Raw genomic sequence first — 18,079 nt, forward strand, 5'->3', positions numbered from 1 at the left:
GGATGGGGTGAGTTGTGGGAAAAGAAAGAGAAAGCAATTAGGTTGTGACTACATGCCTTTCAAAATTAGACACAAAATAAGAAATCCTCTTGGAAATCTATCTGAAATTTGCACCACCAAAATGAATACAAAGATGAATATTGTAAATATATTGCAAATATATACAAGCAGGAAGTGTGCAGCTGGTTCTTCCACTCAGAACAATTGGTGTTTGTTTCTGATTTTTTTCTTTTCTTTTATTGTCTAAGAGAATAAATCTTTCTGGATAGCTTTGTGAGTTAGACATCTGGCTGTAGAGACAGAAGCTGGGAGTTCAATTCCCCATTATGCATTCCAGAAGAGTCAACCTGGGTGGTCTTGGGCAAGCTGCACAGTCTCAAGGCACCCCCCGAAGAAGGGAAGGGAAAACCACTTCTAAATACTCTCCACCTAGAAAGCCCTGAAAAGGATACAAGTCATAATTTTTATATTATAATATTGCTTCTCATTGGGTGCAAAGAAAGTTAAAAGGGGACTGGAATGTACAGGACTCGGGGAGACAGGAAACTGTTTACTTCCTGTTTTAAAAAGACTTTTCCTCATGTGCCTAAAATTTGCAAATTCTAATATTTTCAAAGGGTATTATGATGCTGTAAAATTCATACAATCGAAATGGGAAATGCTGAAGTTACAGGCAGGGGAACACCGTCTTAGTGAAATCATGAAAGGTAAATAAAAAGCAGGGTGGAGACAAAATAAGCAAGCTATAGATCAATATTGAAATGAGTAATTAATTTTTTATAATTGTAATAGAAATAATTTAACAAGCAAATGACAAATTAGACTTTTAAAGACAATAGAATTATACTTTCTATTAAAAAAACACAGTGGTTTCCAACCTTGGATTACAGAGGCTCTAAAGGACCAGGATCCAAGCACATGAAGTGGTAAGTAGGTATGTATAGAGCAGTGGTTCCCTACCTTGTGTCCCCATAAGTTCTTGGACTACAACTCCCAGATATCCAGGTCAGCACAATTAGTGGTAAAGGCTTCTGTGCAAAAACATCTAGGGACCTCAGGTTGAGAACCATTGCATTAAATAATCGAAACAGCTGGAGCAGCCCCCTGCCAATCATTCTACTGGGGTGAGCAAACATTGGTCTTGGTCTACAGCTCTCAGAATTCCACACTACTTGATCTGCTGGATAGGACGCATGGGCATTGCAGTCCATCAACATTAGGGGGGTGGTAACCGTCTTCCTACCGTTACATTAAATAAAAAGTTCTAAATACATTCGTCACCTCCTTGAACTGCAAGAGATGTGGCATAGGCCTTCTCATCAAGCAGCGGTAGAAACATGTTAATTTCCGCAGGGTTCTGAGATTGCTGTCTGCCACCCAGCTGCCTTTGGTCTTATCAACAGTTTCAAAAGCTGAAGAATTCATTGTGGATTAACTATGTTTTCCTCCACATGTACGCAGTTGTTTTCAGATACATTATAATGTGTTTCGCTTGTGTGCAGTTGTGCTTCATCACTGAGGACCTTATATGGTGTGGGTTGTTTTTTTTTTTACCATCTTAGAGTGCTAGTTTTAAGATAGATGTATGTAAAGATCTGTCACATTTAATTATCTCCTCCATCAGATTCACTAAGTGGCCTATTAAGAGAGAAATGACTGGTTCATATAGTCATTAGAAAAGGAAGATTTCATGCTATAACAAAAAGATGAAGAAATTTCTATTTCTGACTCAGCCTGGAAGGGAAAGGCAGTGGTGGTGAAGGGGGAGAGGGAGGACTCTTTGCAATGTTTAAATAAGATGTGATAATGAAAGAACAGGGTTGGGTGGTTGCAGAAACTACCACTTGACTACAGTTTATTTATTATTATAGAGAGAGCGGGCAGATAGGGAAAATACTCAATTTGAAAGTTAATCTATTTAAACCTCTTAAGCAATATGTTTAAGACAGACTGAAGGAAGAACAACTCGTATAATCAATAATCAATACATGGAACTCATTGCTACAAGATAGTATGATTTATCTTAAGACCATTAGAAGTAAATGGTTCTTACTGAGAATTTAAAGATTAGGAGATGTGACAAATTGGTCCTTATTATCCTAGAAGCACTGCTTTCATTTTTACAGGCAAGACATCCTTATCTAAACTTCTCCTTCCAACAACTGCTGCCATGTGGCTCCAATGTCCTCTTCCAACCAGGGAGAGATCCAGCAGGTCAAGAAATAGGTCTTTCTTTATTCCTGGTAAGGATTGTTGAATCAGCAGAGGAGCTGTCCAGACAGACTCAGTGCTGAAGTGTCCCATCAGCAAAAACTGAAAAGCACAAGGATGGTTTTCATAGCTGTCCTTTCTGCACCTCCTTTTCCTAAAGCACTAGTTGTGGTCTAATCCAGAGCTCATGTTTGTTCATGGCAGAGCCATAAGTTTTGAGGCCCACTATTTTTCTGCCCCGTTGCTTAAGATTAGATCATATGAGACTGGTATGCATAGGCTGGGAGTCATGTGGAAGAATGTCTGGGTGTCCATACTGGATCTGTGTTGCGTTCTCCCAGTTTGTGTTTCCTTCTGCCTGAGGATGAGTGGTCAACAGTGCTAAGGATGGGCAAGCTTTCATCCTTCCAGCAGCAGACATAAATAGCTAGTTTCTTGACCCAGCCAGTAGTTTGTACTGCCCCAGTTTTCTCACAATTATGGCTCTGATTCATGGTTCCACCTTTTGAGTAAGTGCAAAGAAAATAAGCACAAAACAGACACATAAGTATTGTGACATATTTGAAACTAGCAGGTTTAGTCTAGAGTGAGATTTCATGGATTACTGTCTACTTCGCCAAACACAGATGCTTTCACTTTCATTTTAATTTCTTGCTATCCTTTTAATTTCCTTTTTCGTTTTCATCAACAAGCAGAACTGGCAACCTGGGGGTTTTCTTGCCCATAATTCAATTGATTCAAGCTTACTCATTATAATACTTTTTATGGAGTCTGGAGTCTTTGACAACTGTTTCCTGTCACCGCTTTCCCATGCCCCAGGGAACTGAGTTTCTGCCACTAGCCCCTGGCAACAGTCAGTCCAGTTCTGGACAGTTCCTGCAACTGAGGCCAGTGAAGGTCTGTTCACCAAGAAGCCCAAGGCCAGTAGAGGTGGCTGGAGGTGAGTGTTGGCTGTTTTCTCACTCCTTGTACAGCCTCCTCTGTCTCTCCCATAGCTGTGTGGGGTTGGGCACTGCTGGACCTGTGAGGCATCTTAGACAACACAGAGCTGCTTCCAGAGGAGTTGACTCTAGCATTGAGTGGAGTAATCCCTCTTCCTTGATCTCTGCCCCTTGACACTGGGGACACCTCCTGAGGATTCTTGCCAAGGATCATCCTTCAAGTCAGCTCAGCCACCACACAAGGGATGGGTACCAGCTCCCCTGATGCTAAACCACATCTTTCCTCTTCTTTCCATGAGATGTTCTTGACCCAAAAAACCTTGAGCTTTCTGCTTGAGCTTCTTTAATCCCTATTCTGTGCCCTACTCTTGGCCTCCCAGATGCCAATCATCACTCTCCTCCCTGGGGACACCTGCCGTTCCCTCCTTCTGATCTCCTTGGAAATGCCGAGCACCTGCTCCACCCAAACTCTCAGGAGTGGGTGGGGCTTTGGAAGATGGCCCCACCCCCCAAGGCACTGGTAATGACCCCCTCACAACATTATGCACTGCAACACAGTAATATGGGTACTTATTTGGAAATTCCTTTTGTGTAAAAAGGACAGGACAATATCTAAATTTCCAGGTCACCCAATGCAGCACCCAGCCAGAATGGGACCCCCCACCTTTCCAAAATGTTTAACTTTTTTTAATGCCACTAGAGGGTGCAAAGAGCTTTTTCAGTTTTGAAGAAACATTTTTGGAAGGAAAAATGAATGTATCACAGAAGTGAGTTGCTTTCTGAGTTCAAGGATGGTGTCAGATTTCTGCAGCTTGCCCATCTCTAATCTAGAGAGTTACTGAGAGTCAATTTAGAGAAAAATGACCTAGACTCAGAAATAATCAGTCCATTGGGACAAGACACTTTTCCTGCACCTCAGGATTTTTTTTCCTGCACTTCATTTTTCAATCAGTCTTGCAAAATTTCTGCCTTGCCACTAATCATAACTCTTCAAACTCAAAAAAAGAAGCCTGTGTTTCTTTTGCAAGAGCAGTAACATTAAAGTGTCTGCCTGTGGTTCTCTCTCTACATTGCTTCTCATAAGACCCTTCTGAATACAAAGAATAATGCTGGGAGATAAAATGTCCCAGACTACCCCCCCCCCCAAAAAAAGGTGGAGAGTTAAAACAAAATAACCAAGTTGGGCCAAAATCCAGTGGAAGTCTATTAGGGACCAACTTCAAACACAGCTCCATCTCTGCCTGGTTATTCTTTCCCCTTATAAATAATGCTCAAAGAACTCCGGGTTAACGTTAACTGTGGGAAGCTTCTCAGCGTGTTAAAGGGAATATTAGCACACATGCCATGGATATAACCCGAATATCTGTTGAAGACAGCTGAGGGAGGTGGTATGTAGGATACAGAGTGAGCAAATCAATAACACCCCTACTTTGTGGGGCATGTAAGGCCCTGTTTTAAAATCCGCCAGTGAGGGGGAGATAAGATTTTCTGCAAAGAGCAGAACAGAAGACGGTATCAGTAAACATCACACAGATAGAAAGTTGTGTCAATGATGGTGTGAAGCTGTGCTTCCCAACTTTGAGCCCCCAAGGTGTTCTTGGACTGAAACTCCCAGAAGCCTTCCCTACTAGCTGTACTGGCCAGGATATCCGGGAGTTGCAGTCTAAGGACATCTGAGGACCTGAGCCACTGGTGTCAATGATTGAAAAAGAAACAGAATGAGGAAACATAAACATACCATCAATCTACATCAAGACTGGAGCTTTTTTGGGGAAAATGTAACACAAGACCCATAATGTGACTGTTGAACATATATGGTAGTATAAGAAATAGATAATGTTGAGGATTGTCCTTTGATTTTGTTTCTGCAAAGTCTTTTCATTTTGCTGGATGCTTTTACCTTCCCACAGACTACTCTCATAGATTTGAGATATCTAGCTTCAAAGGCAGCACAGGGCTTACCTGCTCATAAGTGCCTCACAACACAAACCGGGTGTTATTTCCCCACACGGTTCTACAACAGAAACAGGGCTTCAACTCAAAATACGAGGATCCAAACTTTGATAGGATTTTGTTGGGGGGGGCTCCTTTATGTAATGTTTTATCTCAGGAGGCATTCGTGACTTCTTCTGTACTCTTTTCTGCATTGCGTTGCTATTTAAGGGGGGGGGGGGGAAGCCACAACATTGATATGAAAGGTTATATACATTTTTTTTTAAAAAAAATGTGGATTTTAAAAGCATGCATATCATTTCGCAATGAATAAAACATTTCCTCTATTATTGTGTGTATTTTTTTCTGTACACTTAAAAATGCATTATTTTGTTACTGCTTATGTACTCCCCAGACCTTATTTGAAACTTTCCTGACATTAGAGCAATAAAGTGTTCATCGTTTTAGAGGGTCTCCATTCCTTAGCTTGTCCCTAAAGTCTGGCTTCTAGCCTTGTTCCTTTACTCTAGTTGCTTGCCTCCAACCTAGCTCTGCTCCTGGCCCCATTGCCTATGGTTTCTTGTTACAGCTCATTATGGCACCTTCATAGCCATAGGTTGTTACAGCTTGTTATGACACCTTCTCGTTATGACACCTTCATAGCCATAGCTTGGGAAATATATATTTTTAAACTTCTGCTCCCAAAATCTTCTAGACATCTTCGAGAATCTAAGATTTTCAGTCCAAAAAAGTCAATTCTGACTTACTGCAACCCTTAGAGTTTTTAGATATAAGGTAATAAGAAGTGGTAATAAGAAGCTTGCCCAAGGCTTCACAGGTTGGCTTCTCTTCCAAGAAGGCACATTGGTGAATTAAACTCTCAAACTTTAGCTTCACAGCCCAGTACTCAACTCATGGAGCTATCAAGCTAGTAGCCTAGCTCCTAAGAAATGGGCATGCTGTTTTTTGCAAAGCAGATCTAAATCCCAGTGACTCACTTTGGAGGCTCTGTTGCTCTTATGCCTGCCTTCAAGGTCTTTTGGATGGATGGGCATGAAAAACACTGTCTTCATTGTGGGTGAAGGCTTTGCAGCTCAGATTGAGCTCCTCAATGGGCCAGATTAGGCCTTTGAGCTAGACATTTCTAACTCTAACATACATTTGATGCTGGCCTGCCAATGCAAGTCATTTTGTATTTTTCACACTTGGAAAGGGAACTTCTTTGGTACAGAAGAGAATCCCCCTCAATGAAATTTTTTCAAGCTCTCCTGCTTCCTTGTTTTAGATGCAATAAAAGAGAAAGGAAGTGGATGTTTTCCAAGAGGAGGAGGAGGAGGAGGAGGACATTTAGCTGTTCATTATTATCGCCATCTTAAAACTGTAGAGCTGCAAGGGACCCTCTGGATTATGGAGTCCAGGACCTATTAAGGAGGCCCAATGGGAAACTCCAAACCTCTGGTTCCACAGCCAGATACTTGAACAGCTGAGATACTCAGCAGTTCTTCTTTATCATTCTTGAAATGGCGTAAGCCAATAAATTTCTCCTTTAAATTGTGTGGTCCGAGCAGCACAGTTTTGGCTATGCATAGATGATAGATAGATAGATAGATAGATAGATAGATAGATAGATAGATAGATAGATAGATAGATAGATAGATAGATAGATAGATAGATAGATAGATAGATAGATAGATAGATAGATAGATAGATAGATAGATAGAGAGGGAGGGAGGGAGAGAGGGAGAGAGGGAGAGAGGGAGGGAGAGGGAGAGGGAGAGGGAGAGAGAGAGAGATAGTGGCTCCATGTGGCAGCCAGGGAAAATGCTGGGGCATTCTGGGAGTCTGACGTGAGTCTTGGGAGGTCATAACGGCACATTGCTTTGTTAGAGAGAGAGGAGGAGAGATTGAGCCTCCGTTTTCTCCCTTTGATAGAGATGTTTTCTATGCTCATCTGGTGTGTGTGTTTGTGTGTGTGCGTGTGTGTGCACGCGCGCGTGTGCATGTGCATGTGTGTGTGTGCACATGTGTGTGTTTTGTGTGTGAATCAACTGTTTATGCTTTGTAGATAATTTGAGGGGTCATAAGAGTTATACATGGATTTTGAACTACACAGGGGCCTGTCACCTCTGACCCCAACGTTGTTGAAGGGAGAAGTGCATAAGCATGGCTCTCGCAATCCTGGCCCAATTACAGGTGTTCAAACAATTTGTGTGGGGAACCTTGCAAAATCAGATCATGTCCTATATTTAGCCAACTGGAGAGAAGAAAAAATGCAACTGTGACATCCTCCTTTTCCTTTATAGTTGTGCTGTTTTGCAAGCCAGGTTCCATATGCCACTAATTGACATACAAAGGAAGTGTGCATGCATGCTTCTGCTCATTAATTTGCAGAGACAAAATATTTTGTCATCCTTTCGAATGCACTGGGACCCGTTCTGAAGCAGTCTGTAATTAGAATGTGGCTCTTTGTGAAGCAAAGGAGAATGTCCTGGATTAAATTCATCACCTGTAAGAATGGAGAATGTGGAAGAATGGGAGGTGTGACCCTCTCCTATCTCCTAGCAAAGCATTCACTGACACACACAATTTATCATTCTGATTAACACTGGCCATAGCAGCGAGCACAATGGACGAGCACTAAAGAAATGCACTCATTTGAAGAGGAGGAGCTCTTTTTAGGGAGGAGTCACTTCTTAGGCCCCTTCTAAAAAATTATCAGTCAAAAATGATGAAACTGAGGCTGTCCTGCTTTGGGCACATCATGAGAAGGAAAAGATTCACTAGAAAAGATAATAATGCTGGGAAAGGTTGAAGGCAGCAGGGAAAGAGGAAGACCAAATAGGAGATGGATTGATTCCCTAAAGGAAGCCACAGGTTCAAGATTGCAAGAGCTGAAGACACCTCTCCATTGTCAAGATTCTAGTGGAGACCAGTCATTTAAGAATAGGAAGACAGTTTTCCAAGGTTCCCCATGAGGTCTCAGCTTTGCTGCCAGACTGAGAAATTAAATAGAGTTTTTGTACGTAACAAATTTGTGCAAATTGTAAAATTCTTATTCACCACATAATCAAGGTCTTTTCGTTTCATGAAGCTAAAGACCCAACACACAGGACGTCCAACTTGATAGAGCCCAGAGACACAAACAACCTATTCGGTGCTTCATGGTATTCTGACCGGTTCACAGAACAAAGAAAGAGTTGTTGCGCTTTCAGCAATGGATATTGTACAGCAATGTGCACTAAAAACACTTGTGGAAATGCACACATTTTTCCCCATGGCTTAAGAGGGAAAAATTGTAATGTCTGATAGCTGCTCTCACCAAGCAGGAAAATGCTGAAGGTGTCTTGTTTGCATTAGGAAGAAGATCCAAGTCAATATTGCATCCCTAGTATATGCATAGGTTAGAAATGAAATTCACACATGACTAGAGCAATGCATATTTATTGTATTAGCAGCTCATCCAAACTTGCTCTTTAAATGTCAGTGCATCTAGGGTCAGCTGAAGTTATTTGTGATGGTGGACATCCTTAGTTTATAGTATGTCATATCAAATCCAGTTTCAGCCCCATGTAAGTAGACCTGTTAAATCTAAATCTAGTTATTAATCCACAGTCAAGTGAGCCCACTGAAATAATAGAAAGCATATAAATATTGACTTATCATTCAGCAGGTGAAATCCAGTTGCACAGCTCCATGTACACAATGAGGTGATATCAACAGCAGTGGCAAATCACCATTATTAAGGTTTTTTTTTGAGGGGAGGCACATGACTTCTACACAATGCATAAAATTGTGTGCATTCCAAAATCATCACAGGAAATCTTTAATCTGTAGGAACTGGCCATGGTTGATGAGGTTATCCCCATTGCATATATTGAGTTGCACAACAGGGTTTCCGGCAGTAATTGATTTATGGAGTCTAAAGTAGCTTAGACTAAAGAATGGTCTCCTAAGTCATTGAAGTGAATCGGACGTGTAAGTTAGAGGTAATATAAGTTCCCCAATTTCAATTGTCTACTCCATTTTGGGACTAAAACTGGTTTAGACCATAGCGCTCTATAAAGCCAGCCAAATGGTGTTGACATATAAAGCCCTGAACAGTTTGAGACTTCGCTACCTATCAGAATGCCTCTCCCTAAGATCAACTTCCTATGCCATTCGCTCTTTTTAAGCTTTGATGCTCTGGGAAGCCACCCCAAGGGAGGCCAGGAAGTCTCCATTTAGGAGCGGGGCCTTCTCTGTGGTGGTCACCTCCTTGTGGAATGCTCTCTCTGTGGAGGTGTATCAGGCCCCTTCCCTCCTCATCTTCAGAAAGCACACAAAACATTACTTTTCAGGGAGGCATTTCAGGATTACTGTTTGCTACTTAGTCTTATTTTTTAGCTATATTTTGTAGTTTGTATTTTGTCTGCTGCCACCACCTTGGGTGTTTAGTTCTCATTATATTTTATATATATTTTTACGCACCTATATTTGTGGGTTGGGTGTGGTGTGGCTTTGTACTTTATGTTTATTTCGCTTTTGGAAACTGCCCGGAATAATGGCAATGCCACTAGATGGTACGCCCACAGTAGTGTAATAAATAAATAAATAAATAAATAAATAAATAAATAAATAAATAAATAAATAAATAAATAAATTCTGGCATATGAGACCAAAAAGGCACCTACAAGCCCTTTCCATTCATCACTCTTAAAATACAACAGCTCACATCCTGTAATGATTTTATGCATGTGTCAAGAGAAACCACATAAAAATGTGCTGCTTGCTGCTTATATAGCACCCCATAGCACTTAAAGAACTCTCTGGGCGGTTTACAAGTTAATTGTGCAGGCTACCCATTTCCCCTCCCCCAGCGAGCTGGGTACTCATTTTACCGACCTCAGAAGGATGGAAGGCTGAGTCAACCTTGAGCAGCTACCTGGGATTGAACTCCAGATCATGAGCACAGTTTTGGCTGCAGTACAGCAGTTTAGCCGCTGCGTCAAGAGGCTCATAAGTTGTCATGTCTCATGCACAAGGTGCAGAGTCTATGTCCTCCACACCTCCACTCAAGCTCTTGGTACATGCCTGAAAGCTTGTCAAATGGCCTTCAGAAAGATTTGTGCTTCCTTTTGTGTACACATGAAATCCCCCCAAATTTTGGGGTCAATGATAACACATTCACAGTTTGCAACCGACAGTGATGCCCCCAATCTTCAAAGACTTTGCTCTGCTTAATGGTAGGATTGCCTCTGAATGTACCCAGAATTCCTTTCCTCTTTAGCTCCCTTTGCATAGGTTAGTCCTGAAATTGCATTTTAATGTAACCACTCACCTTCCTGTGGCCAACAGTAAATTTATTCATTTCTTAACATTCCATTAGACTTAAACATCAGGAACAAGGCGATTTATGCTGTAGTTCATTGACAAAATCAGTCCAGCTATCTGTATTGTACTTTTGCCTGCTGAATTAAACATTTTGACCATCTAATTTATGCAATGCAGTCTTGTGAAGGACAACTGAAGCAGCCTAGCAGAACAGGTGTAGTGGATTCATTCTAAACATTCTAACAAAACAGGCTTTTATATATTTCTCTTCAAAGGATCATGTTGTAATGAATACAACAGTAGTGGGAGGCATCTCACAAGCAAATGTATGCAAATGTTTCCATAATTGTCACAAGCTGCAGCACTCAGCTTTTCTTGACATATAGTTGGAATTTGCCTTGATCTATAAAGTTGGGAGGAACGTATGGTTCGAGATCACATGGTGAATTTGACGAAGTGTGAAAGTCTTTGGAAAGTCTGATAAATAACTCATTGCAAAAAAAAGAAAAAAGAAAAGAAAAAAAAGATGATGATTCCACTTCCTCAGGCTTGCCTGGCAGGTAAAGGCAGAATGTGTGCCTCGAAGAACAGATGGGCCTTTTTTTTTATGTGTGTGCAGAAGCAAGATTTCCTTCCAGTAATAGCAAACATTCTGTATTTTCTGCTTCCCGGAGGCATGCTGGCTGGCCTCTGCTGGAAGCAGGAGGCTGGGCTGAGGGATGGACCTTTTGCTTGGTCCAACAGGGTGGCTGGATACAGAAGGAGCCAAAAAGAGCCACTCCAAGCTGTATGGGCAGGAGAGAAAACGGAAGCAGGGTTCAACGGGAGAAGCTGTAAACTGATGCAAGGATGTGAATTTATTTTGGGGCAGCCAGGGAGTGTCAACGTATTCCTAAGTGGAAGATTTAATATGAAGAATCTGTGAATTTTTTGCTATTCCTTTCCCAGAATTCCAGGGAAGAAGCATTTTTGGCCCTGTTCAGATGTTACTCACAGAGACCGAATCACCTTCCTTGCAGGCGAGAGCTGGGCCACTCCCTTCTTTGCATAGAAAGTGGGAGAGGATAAATCCTTGGTGTTCTGTCCCTATGAGAAAGAACCCCAGTTATCTAGCACAGCTTTGGATTCCCAGATGTTCTTGGACTAAAATTCCCAGAAGACTTCACCATTATCTGTACTGGCTGGGATTTCTTGGAACTGTGGTCCAAGAACATCTGGGGACTCAATTTTGGAGCCCCAGGTCTATCAGTCTGCCTTGCATGGAGAGTCAATGTGCAAGTAGATGCCTTCCCACATGGAGAGGGAGAAGGGGCTGGGCACCCTTCTCTTTGCCCACTTATGAGTTGTGCAAAATGGGGAACCCCGGTGGGCCAGCCTAAGACATTTTACTGCCTGAGACAACAGACAAGCTTGAGGCACTCATCAACTGTCAACCCAATGGTTCTCACATAGGATAAAATACACAGTCATTTTGTAAGACAGAAATGCAGTCACTTGTACTCCAATTAAACCTGTTAACAAGATAGACATCCGTGCTGGCTAATGGGTCCCTTTTATTTTAGGGTATCTCCTCTAATGATTAATTATGTGTCATCACATTGATTTGACTCACAGTAACCCTCCCAGGGTTTTTGAGGTATAAAATACTCAAATGTGGCTTACTAATGATGCTCTTGGAATCTGCAGTGTGCTCCAGGCCACATAGGTCGCAAGATGCATAACTGATACATAATTTATCACTCACACATGCTTTAAGAGATCTCATCACTTTAAGTCCCTCTTCTGAAAGTCACGGGGGGGGGGGTTGGACTCCTAAACCCTGGCTCCTTATCTAGATGCTCCACCCCACTGAGCTATACCAACTCAGTCTACTGTACTGAGGATTAGCATTCTACTTAATCCCGATTCCCCACCCCATCTCCGATCAGCATGATATTAAAAATGGTTGTTCATCATAGTATTCTGTGAATTGCTTTATGGTCTAATCTCTTTGGAACAATTCTATAATAATCATGTATGTATAGAAAATGCTTACACCTTGTTTTTCTTTTGTATTTGGCGCTAATGCAGTCTTTCCTTTCTCATATCAGAGTACGGTAGAATTTAAAATTATGCATGTATATGAAATATAGGTAAGTTACAAATTAAAATGTTAAAAGAATGCCTTTTTTTTACCAGAAGCAGGCTACTTCATTAGTGTTATCAGAGCCATTTGCTAGCTTTTCTTTTTTTACATGTGGTAGGGTATACTTTGCATGCACATAAGTGCTTCATTGATTTAATTTCTCCGCAGTCACAGAGTATTTGTCTTGCAACCAAGCAGTCCCATTTTACTTATTCTTTGATCTTCCTGCTTTGCTTCAAAGTCCATTAACTGACTTCCAAATGCTCCAGCCGGAGTCTTGTCCTGGTGGCGACACATTTCGGCATTCATCCATTCTGTAAGGTGTGTTGCTCCATTGGTTCAGAAGCATTGCATTAATGCAGTATAAGCAGCAAACAACAGAATCCATTCCATGACAATAATCTCTACTGCCTGGGAAGCACTGAAATCTAGAAAAAACAGAATTGGATAATAGAAAACCATGTGGGTGTGAGCAATTACATGTACTGTATTGTAGAGCATGCAGGCAACTGAGCATGAAAAAGGGGCCTGCAATAAAGTATGAAGTCACTGGGCTTCAATGAAAGGGGATTGTCTGTGTTGCTACAGACTGTACTTCACTATTGCCTACAGGGTTTGAATGGTCAGATCCTCTAGCAACCAGCCCAGCCTAGGCCCACTGATTTTAAAACGTCTTTTGCCGGCACTGTACTTTAAGGAGCGTGGCTGACATTTTAAAGGCTGCCAGTTTTCTTGTGGCAGCTCCCGGCTTCACACCCCACAAAATTTTAAATATTAAAGGCAGTTTGCTGGCATGTTGGTACCCATTTGGAGCTGACGCGATTGCTCTTTAGCTGACAGTTTGAAGCCAACATGATTCAAGAACAGACATGATGGCTTTGTTTCAGTCTGTTGTTTGTTTCTGGGTTTCGGGCGCACATGCCCAGTACACAAGACTCTTTGTTGGGAGTTCAGTGCAATTGGTATAGCATCTGCATCACTGCTCCTGGAATACCTGTATTTATGATAAGAAGGGCCCTGTATTCTGCATCATCCCCTTTGTGAGTGGGCTTAGGAAGGGCTGTGTGCTTCTGTTTGTTCCATTAATGATTGTTTCGTTTAGTTTTCCTTTGTTTGCCTGTCACATTTATATTCCATCTTTTTTTCCAATGAATTCAAGTTGGCATACATGCCTCTCCTTCCCAACTATTCATTTTCACAACAACCCTTGTGAGGTGGAGGCAGAAGAGTAGCTTCATGGTGTGGGTGGAAGCTTGAAGATGGATCTTGGCATCTCCCAACCTGGCAATCTAACCACTTTATTGTTGTTGTTGTTGTTGCTGCTGTTGTTATTGTTGTTGTCATTGTCGTTGTTGTTGTTTCATTAAGTCATCTCTGACTTAAGGCAACCCTATCAATGAGCAGTCTCCAAAATGTCCCCTCTTCAACAACTCTGCTCAGCTCTTGCAAACTCTAGCCTGTAACTTTCTTTAAAGAGTCACTCCATCTCATATTTTGACTTTCTCTTTCTCTGCTGCCCCCCAGCTTGCCCAGTATGAGCGTCTTTTCCAGAGAATCCTGCCTTCTCATGATGTGCCCAAAGTAAGACAGCTTCAAAGATAGTCCAGGCATGATTTGATCTAGGAGCCACTTGTTTTGCCTTTCTGGCTGCCCAGAGTATCTGCAAAGCTCTCCTCCAGCACCACATCCCATTCCTCCACCACCATCCCCCGCAGCTTCCTTAACTATCCAATTTTAAACAAAAAAAAACATACATGTTGATTGGAAACACAAGAGTGTGAATGGTCTTGGTCTCCAGTGACTCACCCTTACACTTGATGATCTTTTCTAATTTCTCCATTGCTGCCCTTCCTACTCTCTGTCTGCTATTCTCTAAAAACAAACCACTGTGTCTACTCAGATCTTGAGATATATGGTCCCTACCATCGTTAGGAAGGCACCTTCAACTGTATACAGCCATACTAGATTATTAATCCTGCTCCTGCTCCCCCCACCATGTTGTCCCTGGAAACCAAACCCTGTAAGAATTAGTATATGCAAATACAATCTTGTTTCTCTCCAATAATGAATATCAAAAGCTATGAAATATTGTGGAATTTCCTCCCCACTCTTCTCAGATCTATTCCTTCTGCCCTGCAAGTTCAATGATAATATTAATGGATCTCCAGATGCTTGGAAAGTTTCCTGTTTGTACAACCCTTTTAATGACTATTGTTTTCCTGCTGTCTGCATACTGTTCAGTTATAGAATGCCCTAATTAAACTGATATAAGAGGATATAGGAGGATGTTGTTAAAACTAATGAGCCAGCCTTTTAAAACTCAAGGCACCTTTAAAATCAGAAGTGTAGTCCTGTCACATTAATGTACAAAAGCAGGTTAGGTTCTCGGAGTGTATATTGATGGTAGGCAAGCTTTAAGGAGAAAAACCTTTTCACTGGGTGTACTGTATACAACATGAATCCACTGGTATAAAGTTGTCGTCGGTAATCCTGCTTTAATTCCAAGAGAAGATTGCCTATAATTCTAGCTATCCATAGCTCTCCCCCCCCCCCAAAAAGTGATAGTACTATAATTAAACACCATTAAAATTTAATACTTGGGCTTTAATGGCTGCTTTCCTCAATTGCTGCCTCATAACCCTAATGATGTGGGAGGGCGTGACACTAAATAAACTATTATTAAGTCCCCTGTATGGAGACTAACTCACCAAATATCTCTTTAATTCTGTTGTTAAGGGACAGATTATGCTGAGAACGTGAGATATTGCAAGGAACAGGTTTTTCTTTTCTCCCGTTTGTTACCATCTTCTTAGTATCATACAGATATACAGATAGAAGGGGATCTGAAGAGTCACAGAGTCCAGTCCTCTACCAAAGCTAGAAACCCATAAATAATGAAGGTCTCATAGAGGGCCATCCAAGATCCACTTTTAAAAAAATAAAACAAAAAACCCAATGCAGAATCCACCACTTTCTAAAATAGTAAGTTCTACTGTCCATTATCCCTCTTGCCATCACGGAATTCTGCCTTAGTCAAAATCTCCATTCTTGTCACTTGAATCAACTAGCTTGCATCCAACCCAATGGAAATGGAGATGGACAGTTTGCTCTAACATTGAAAATGGCCACCCTGTTAACTCTGTCATCTTTTCTAGAAGCTGGACCTGCCTTGCTCCTTCAACCATTGCTCAAAGAAGCTGGTTTCCAGATCATCCACCATCTTGGTCATCCTTCTCTGGATGTGTTCCAGCTTGAAATACTCTCTTGGAAACGTCATGCCTAGAATTGGACACAAAACTTTTAGCGAGATCCATCCAAAGCAAGGAGTGTTACTATTTCTTCCCTTGACTCAGACATTACATTTCTGTCGATGCAGTGCAGAGCTTTTTCTGCTACTAGATCGGCCTGCTGACTGATGCTTTGCCTGTGGTGCATGAAAACCCTCAGGTCCTTTTCGCATGTACCACTGCTGTGCTAGCTGTTTATTTGTGTATCTGGCTTTTCCTGCCTAAATGCAGAAACATATATTTTTCCCTGCAGAAACTGATGCTTCCTCTTCCTCCTCCTCTGCTCTTCCCCATCTCTCCCTCCTTCTTATCTCCTAATTGCCTATTCTCATTGCAGGTGACAGCCAAGAAGAAAGAAACTGTGAATACATCGTTTCAACCTCACCAGTAAATTTCTCATTCACAGTAATTTCCCAAGTCTCATGATGCCAAAGATTCTCACTGAGACTTCCCTCAGCATCTCATTTTACCTTGTTATCTTTTATTGGGAGCTCATCCATTGTTTGGCTCACAAAATGGCCCAATTCTATGTGGCTTAAAGGCCCTTACCAGCAAATCCTGCACAGGAAAGGTGCTACTCTATACAGGAATTGGAATATCCCGGCATTGCTTGGCATGTTTTCTAGGGAATAAATAGATCACGAAATGTCTGAGAAATCCATCCATCCATCCATCCATCCATCCATCCATCCATCCATCCATCCATCCATCCATCCATCCATCCATCCATCCATCCATCCATCCATCCATCCATCCATCCATCCATCCATCCATCCATCCTAGAAATTTAGGGTCCACTGAATTTCTGTCTGAAGTCCACATCTGTAATCTATCCATAGTCTATAATGATATGTAATGTCTAGATTTCTCCATGCCTTAAGGCAGTGGTTCCCTAACCTAGGGTCTCCATATGTTCTTGCACCACAACTCCAATAATCCCTGGCCAGCGAAGCTAGTGGTGAAGGCTCCTGGGGACTCAAAGTTGGGAATACTGCTTTAGGTTGTACCAATTTTGGACAATTTTTCCTTGGTCCAGATGGATCCCCTGTCCCATCTTGTAGATAAAGCCAGCCGCCAAGAAACAAGAACAGGCTTTTAATGGGAGAGGGTAGGTTACAATGTAAAAGTAGCTGCCAAGGGTAAGAAAATATTTTTTTTCCCAAGGACTTGCTTAATTTATCTGAGAACACAAGCTAGTATAATAAAACCATTTTTAAAAAAATAACTGGAGATGGTGTGTGCTAACTAAAAATATATGTTCTCTCTGCTGTACATTATCTGAAAACATAGGAATATAAAATATGGATTTTGCTTCAGAATTACAGGTTTTTCTCCAATGCAAATTCAATCAATTCTTCAGTGAAAAATTAAACAATCAAGATTTCTCTGCTTGAATGGCGGATATATTAAAAATGTCAGTGCATGTGCAGAAGAACCTGGGCTCACAAAGACAGTCTTCTAGATGTACCTAGAACATCCCAGCTGCATTTTCCAAACCTGTACATGTCTAAAGAGATATAAGGCCAATGAATTTGCATATATGTGAATAGATGAGATTATAGTGCAATGGTTAGAGAGGCATACTGGGCACTCTGTGTCAGATCCGGGTTCACTGAGCCATGGAATGCATTGGGTGGCCTTGAGTCATTCTGTTTGCCTCTATCCAGCTGGCCTACCTCACAAGGGTGTTGTGAGGTGAAGTGGGAAGGAGGAGAGCCAAGTATGTCAAACTTATCTGAAGGGAGTTGGGATATTTATTATTTATTTAAAATATTTGTATGCCTTGTATCCTTCTCCTAAAGAATAGTATTCAAAGAAACGAAGCTAAACACTAAAATAATACATTATAACAATATTTTTTAAAAAATAAATTAAACCAACATATTAAAACATAAATAAAAGCCACATTAAAAACACAGGTAAAACAGCTGGGTACAATAATCCCCTTGGCCCACTAGTAATTTTAAAGAAAGGCTGCCTGAAGAGAAAGGTTTTTGTCTGCTTGTGGAAGAACAGCAAAAATTGTGGCCAGCCTGTTCTCCTGTGGGAGGGAGTTCCAGAGTCTAAGACAGAAATGTAACAAACAAACATGGTTATTTCTTGAGGCTCCTGATGTTCAGTTAAAAACCTAACTGGTTACAGATTGACAAAGAGATCTAAGAAACAAACAGAATGTGTCAAGAACATGAGAAGCTGCCTTATACCGACTCAGAACATTGGTCTATACAACCCAGTCTTGTAGGTTGTTTTTTTTTTTTTTAACCAAGGTCTCA

This window comes from Pogona vitticeps, chromosome 10 (genome assembly GCF_051106095.1).
Source record: "Pogona vitticeps strain Pit_001003342236 chromosome 10, PviZW2.1, whole genome shotgun sequence".
In the NCBI taxonomy this organism is placed as follows: domain Eukaryota; kingdom Metazoa; phylum Chordata; class Lepidosauria; order Squamata; family Agamidae; genus Pogona; species Pogona vitticeps.